The sequence below is a fragment of the Ochlerotatus camptorhynchus genome, unplaced genomic scaffold (assembly GCF_037179485.1).
Source record: "Ochlerotatus camptorhynchus isolate MF236.1 unplaced genomic scaffold, CSIRO-AGI_Acam_v1.1 ptg000090l, whole genome shotgun sequence".
NCBI lineage: Eukaryota > Metazoa > Arthropoda > Insecta > Diptera > Culicidae > Ochlerotatus > Ochlerotatus camptorhynchus.
The window spans coordinates 1,136,202-1,142,830 of record NW_027040580.1 but is presented as its reverse complement, the minus strand read 5'-3'; the positions used below and the strand labels follow the sequence as shown (position 1 = coordinate 1,142,830).

At 38.4% G+C, this 6,629-nt stretch overlaps 1 protein-coding gene across 1 annotated transcript in view; it reads left to right on the top strand.

Annotated features, from left to right (window-relative positions):
- The first annotated feature begins 1,395 nt into the window (after window positions 1-1,395).
- B4 overlaps window positions 1,396-6,629 on the top strand; it is a 285,095-nt gene continuing 279,861 nt past the window's right edge. The window contains exon 1 of the mRNA XM_065218597.1: window positions 1,396-2,823. The gene's annotated coding sequence lies outside the window, so the exon portion shown is untranslated. The remainder of the gene's footprint in view (window positions 2,824-6,629) is intronic.

Sequence of the window (6,629 nt, the reverse complement as noted above, 5' to 3'; positions counted from 1 at the left end):
ACTTGCCACACAATTATACCAATTACCATTTTTGCAGGCATCGAAAGCTCTCATTTAATAACTGTGGAAGTGCATCTAGAACACTAAGTCGAGAGCACGCAATAAGCTAATATGCGATATGCAATAAGCTTGAAAAGCGAAGAAGAAGAAGACTTCAAAATCAGCTATAGTCTGAACGTACTATAAGACAAAGGTTGTAGAAAACTGATAAAAGGTACCGAAACAGGTAAATAAATAAACAGGAACTAACTCACCAAACAAATGATGGTTTGCTGGTGAAGCAAAAACTTCAAAGACTGTTGCATCTCCTAATTCTAGCTCAATATGTCACAATATTCCATCGGATAAAAGAAGCTCTTGCCATTACATTCCATAAAATCCATATTTTTCAAAATTATTTGAAAAAGCGTCCAACGCCAAGCCTTACAAAATTTGTTCATACGATGAAACATTACAAATTCTGTATATCGTTTATACAAATTATTAATTGAATATTAACATGTATATGCCAGGATGACACACTTACATTTTCCATTATTTGTCATCTATGTTGTGAGTAGTAAGATCCAAGTATTATAAAAAAAACACACGAGAATTACATAGGGTTTTGGCCCAAGACGTTCCTTAATTGGCCCTATTTTATTTATATTTTTTAATTTTTTACCACATAATTTTCCATGCAGGGTTGAACAAATATTTTGACTTATGCCAATGCGAATAAAGCCATGAAAATTTATTTCAAATTTGAGTTAGACCATAGCGACAAAAACTGGAGCACTAGTGCCATAAATGGCTCTTTACCCTAGCTTAAAAGGAAAATTCTCTATAGGGAGTGTTGTATAGAGCATTAAGATGATAAACTTTCTCAAACAATCTCTACCAAATGATCTATTTGAGTTATTATCGAGTTAATGTTCGTTGATAGAGAGTAAGGTACTAGAAAAGCACACACATTTTGAACAAGCAAAATTCCAGTCTTTCCTTCTCATAAAATATTCACGATATCAACTACATGATCGTACTAATAGCTGAATCGATCACGGTTTGCTCAAACATTAGCACAAACGCCAACTCCCCTGTAAGCGTGAGAGATATTAGGTACCAGGGCTCCAACCAGACACCCACAGCAATGCTCTCCAATCTCGGCAGCCAAAGTAGTTCTTCTGAGTGATTCTGCAAGCCTTCTCTCAGCACTGCTGTAAACACTCTGGATGTTGCTTTTGCAATAAGCTTATCTGCGCGATCGCGACGACGGAATGGCTCAACTCAGCATGGTCGCCATGGTTGCCGCGCTTGCAGCGAGCGAGCGGTAGGAACTCACTCGCAGGTTGCAAGGCGAGGTGCTCACCAACTCCACTAAATCTATAGCAACTCTCGCACATTTCGCATCGAGGCGCTATCGGAGTTGGACGTGCATTCATCGTCGTCGTTGATGTAAAGAGCTCGCGTTGTCGGATCGCGTGTGTTCGTTGTTCTCGTAGTTCTACTTCTATTTATCGGTACTATCAGATGGATACTGTTGTTGAACGTTAGATTTGAGGGATACCGCACCAGGAGTTTTGTTTTGTTTTATTTTGGAAAATTGGAAGATCTTTGCTAATGAATTTTAACGGATAGTGTGCTGCCGTAGACGAATTGCAAGTTTGAGGTGAAACTAAATTTAAAGGTTTTTCGCAGAAGAGTATATGAATTTGGAAAAGGCAAACGCTAAGGTGTCGAGTGATATGTGCTAATCCTGGTCGACTCTGGAAACAAGGAAGGAAGGAAGAAAGGAAGAAACTTCAAAGAAGAATATAAAATCGTTCGTTCTGAAACAGTCGTGAAGAGGTGTACTTTAGTGGTTCCGAGTTCGGCCGGAGGCAAACGAGAACGAAGAGATTTTTTGTTTCGAAGCTTTGAACTTGTGCCCAAGAAGCAGGAAGAAGGTGCAAAGGCGAAAACATACGGAATTTGTACTTGGCCACGAGCTGTATATGTGTATTATTTAGTGGAGGTGCCTGAGTGGAACGAATGTGGCGAGGTTGCTGCAGATCTTGGTGAAGAGAAGAAAGACACCGTTACCGATCGTAAGACCCAAGTCTCATACCAAGAAGCGTTGGCGTGATAGCAGTTGGAGCGGGCAGCCCAGTAAATTGTATTCAATTTGAGGATTCGTGCCGCTAGTAAAAGGTTATCGTAGGTCCAAAATTGGCACTGTTGAATGTTGATTCTATTTCTCAAGTTGACATTAAAAACGACGAAGAAAACTAGTGAGTTATCTAATCATCTGGTGGAAGTTATAGCCTTGTGTGGATCCGACCGACTCTTGAAGCTCTATTACGATCGTTTTCAATTATTCAATTAACCGTGCCTAAGCAGCCGCTAAAAGTTTTTTTTTTGTCTGGTCACAATCGACTGAACCCGTCCCCGCAGAGAAGGAGTTGTTGGAAGGAAGAAAAGTGCTTTTGAATTTCGGCGTGTGTCGTGGTTTGTGATGTGTAGCAAAGCGAGAAAAATAGGAGTTTCACTTTGATTATTTTGAATTTATTGAATTATACATAGCCGCGCATATTTTCCACCCCAAGCTCCAAGCTTTACTAGTGGTCACCGTGTAAGTCGCGCGAAAATAAGAGTGGAGAAAAAGGCAAAATCGACTCTGCTGTTGTTTGTGCCCAATTTATTAAACTAAGGCTTATTTTGGACTATCATACTCTGCAGCACGGCACCACCATACCGGGGGTGTTGGATAACGTGTGCGCACTCGTTCAGCTCTCTGAGGTGCTTGTCAACACGGCCAATTCGAGCCACAACATCAGCAGCACCACCATCAGCAGCAGCATAGTGGTAAGATTCAGTTTCAATTATGGAATTTATGGGAGCAAAATTGCACGGCGTTCGGCGTTCGAATTGATATTGGACTATACGGTTTAAATGCTTTCTTATGGTTTTCAGTCAGAGTCTGTTTTACCTGGTGGAGAATAATTGTTGTGCATTGCATACAACAACGGGTGTGTTAGTGGAGCATATGGTGGAGGAAACGGGAAATCCAATTTCCGGATATTGCAGGGAGATTTTGAATAAGAAACAAAATCGGTTCAACTTCATTTTTACTCCGATTCATGGAAACAGTCTGGCTTTTGCTTAAAGCAGAACGGTTTCCTTTGAATAGGGGAATCAAATCCTCGTATATAGTATAGTATGTAGTATTTAGTAAATGGTGGACAACTCACAGCAACATTTAATTTTTCAATCATTTAATAAAAACAGTGTTTATGTTGTTTGAGTCATTTTGGTTATTTTTGGCCAATTGTTCGTTTTAAGGTCATTTTGGTGTATTCAAGGGAAAGGAAGGTGTTCAGGTCGTTTTGAGTGTTGAACTTATTTTGATAATATTTAAAACCATTAAGCGACTCAATGCGATTTCAATCGTATTTAAGTTTTAATGTTATTAAAACTAGTTGCTGTGAGGCTCTATCGTTCTACATGATAACTAATTATATTGGATGTTTTTGCATATTTTTTGGATGTCTCAAATTGTAAAATGACGATATGGGGTGAAATTTATCAACCTTTCATATAGATTCCCACTTCATTTATAATAAAAGTGCTTTATAATTAGGGGCTTCAGATTCAGTAAAAGCACGGTACTACCAAGCTGGAAGCGGCGGTTCGAGGAAATCTTTCGGTTGGAAAATTTTTCGACTTCCTTGAGCATATATTATCATTGTGCTTGCCACACTATATACAAATCTATGCATTGGTAGACATAGAAAGCTTTAAATTAAGTTGCAATTTACTTTGATGCAGATTCAAAAAAATCAAACCCTGTTTTTATCGAACTACAAAAAGCTCGCGTCTTTTTGTGTATAATAGCAAAAGGAATAGAATGACGAGAACTTTTTGCAATCTTTATTGATGCGTCGAAAAAAGAACTGCGTTTGAAGCAATGTGGGCGGAAGCGAAAACGGAAAGTTTGACAGTTGTCACTAATGACATCAAGATACCTAACCGAAGTCGATTTGGTTCCAACTAGTTGTAAATCCGACAAGTAGGCTTACTCAAATCAGGATTTTCCGCTGCCCCTGCCGTTCAGATTCCGCTATTCTTGTGCTTGAGTCTTTAGAAATTTGACGATAATATTCTAATTTTATTATATTGCAAGCTTTTTTTTTTACAATTGATATAATTCAAATTCAGTAACATTTAGTTTAGTCAAAAGAAAACACTGCCAAGCTGAAGACAACAGTCGTGTTTGGATGATGATTTTGTAAGCTATTGAATGCCAGTAAAATAAAATGGAAACTAATGCACTAAAATAAACTTTTTTTTGTACACTCATCAACACAATCTTTAGAGTCCCTTGATGAAATACTATTATGATTTCTCTTGATATCTATTACCGGAAATTGTATATGGGACAGCTGAAAATGCATGGCATTTTTATCTATTTCACGCAGGTGCTCAACTTGCCCCTGGATTACGGAATTATTTATTTTTGTTTCACCGTCTTGGATTTTAAAAGCAATCCTACAGACTGTAAACTCATGCTAAGTTCCTAATTTTACGTTGAAAAAATTATTCACTTTATTGAACACACAGAAACATTTAGACAAGGGGATATTTTGACCGTAGGTGGTTCTGTGTGGGCGAATAGCTAGTAGTTGTCTGCCACGGAGCTATCTAGATGGAGTGTAGAATTATACTTCATTGAGTAGTTCTGAACAATCTATGCTTTTCGCTAACAAATCAAATACAAACATTCGTTGGGTTTCAGCGCGTCTGGACTGTAAGGTTTCTAGATCAGCGATTCTACAGCAACTTGCGTACTCGGGAGGGATTTGAAGAGTCGTTCCAGTGTAGTAACCTCAACGCGTAACGGATGAAGCTCCTCTGCACTTTCTCAATTCGAGTTGTCAATTATGGCATATTTAAGAAACATGTCAGCGTATTTAGATCATTAAGAAAACTGTGACATTTTAGTAGTGATTTGGAGAGGACTCAAGCCATTTAGAAATATATTAAAGAAGTTATAGTCCAATTTCATTTTATTTTGCAATTTTTTGCGATTTCAAGGCTATTTTGACGGTTTAAAGGTCATTTCTCGCGTCATTTTTTCAAAAGGTTCTAAGTAACAAATGTAAACAAATCGAGTTAAGCGATACAAACTATTGCTCTTCTATCATTGTATGTAATACAAAATCACCCATCCAAATTTACTTTAATTTATTTAAGATAATCATAGGTCAACAATTTTCCAATGAACAGTTTAAAATAGTGGGTGCATGATTGTTACTTCGATCATTTGGACTGCCAAACATGATAGGAGCTCATTTTCTAAAGGCGGGACCAACATAAAGTTAGGTACTCTACTCTGAAATCTGTGAAAGGGAATCTAGTATCTGTAGAACAAAACGTCCGATGTAACACTCATTGATTATGTCATTGAGAAAATCGTCCAATGTGACATGGCCGATGTACAACTTGACTAGTCAAAACGTCTAATGAGGTTTTTTTTCTATATTGTAGCATGAAATTCAAAGTAAAATTATGATTTTACCGTTTCTACTAAATTTTCAACGTGAATACTTTTTTTCTTAATTTTTTTCCGTTGATCTTGTTTTCCGTGCTGAGCACCAATGCTACCGCTGCTTAATACTGCCTACCAATGCCAGGGAGGCAGCTCCTACACCTGGACCCTACCTATCGACCCATCAACTCATGAACCGGGTACCAACGGCTTTACTTCCCTAATCAGAGATGTTATGCCTCAGAACATCCCGGCGGCGCCGACTGGGATTGAACCCAGGCCTGCTGGGGTGAGAGGTAATCACGCTTACCACTACACCACCGGTGCCGCTAACGTGAATACTGACCACATTAAAAATAGTATTGCAAAATGTATTGTTTCCAAACAGCTAAAATAATAATGTGTCGAACTTTAACTTCGATTTTCTCAAAATGGCGGATATGTTACATTGGTCTATTTGTAAAGTTACGCGAGATTTATCCGTTTTAAAATTTATTTGGAGACGGAGGGAATTCAGGCTGTGTCTTAAAGTAAGTGTGGCGTTTCTACTATAATGTTCTGTAATGTTTCTGGAGGTTTGGTAAGGTTTTGAAGATGTTGTGAAGATGTGATGTATTAACGCGAGTGCTAAGGATTGCTAAAATTAAAAAAAAAAAAGTAGAAGGGTCTGTGCCTAGGGGCACGAACGGATGCTTGACGTAGGACCGCTAGTGGACGGAATAAATGTGAAGAGCATTAAGTTCTTTTAATTGATAAAATATCTATTATCTCAACTCTTTCCGTTTTTGAATTGTAGGCGTACCAAATTTGTAGTAATCTTTTTCAAAAAGAAAGTTGATTACGAGAATCAATCAAAATCACTTGCACCCCTGCTTCCAACGACCACGTTGGGGGCTTGTGGTTCTGAATATGGACAAACAAGCACAGATAAATTCTATTCCAACTCTTTACTGATGTAAGCTTGATGGCCCTGAAAAGGGCCGTTTTATTGAAGAGGACATCCATGGCCACTTACGTTTGGCATGTTTAGTGTAGGTGACAGCATCACGGATCTCATTTTTCAGGAACACCTTCAGCACACCTCGTAAATCAAACCGAAGATACGTCAGACACCGCCACGGCG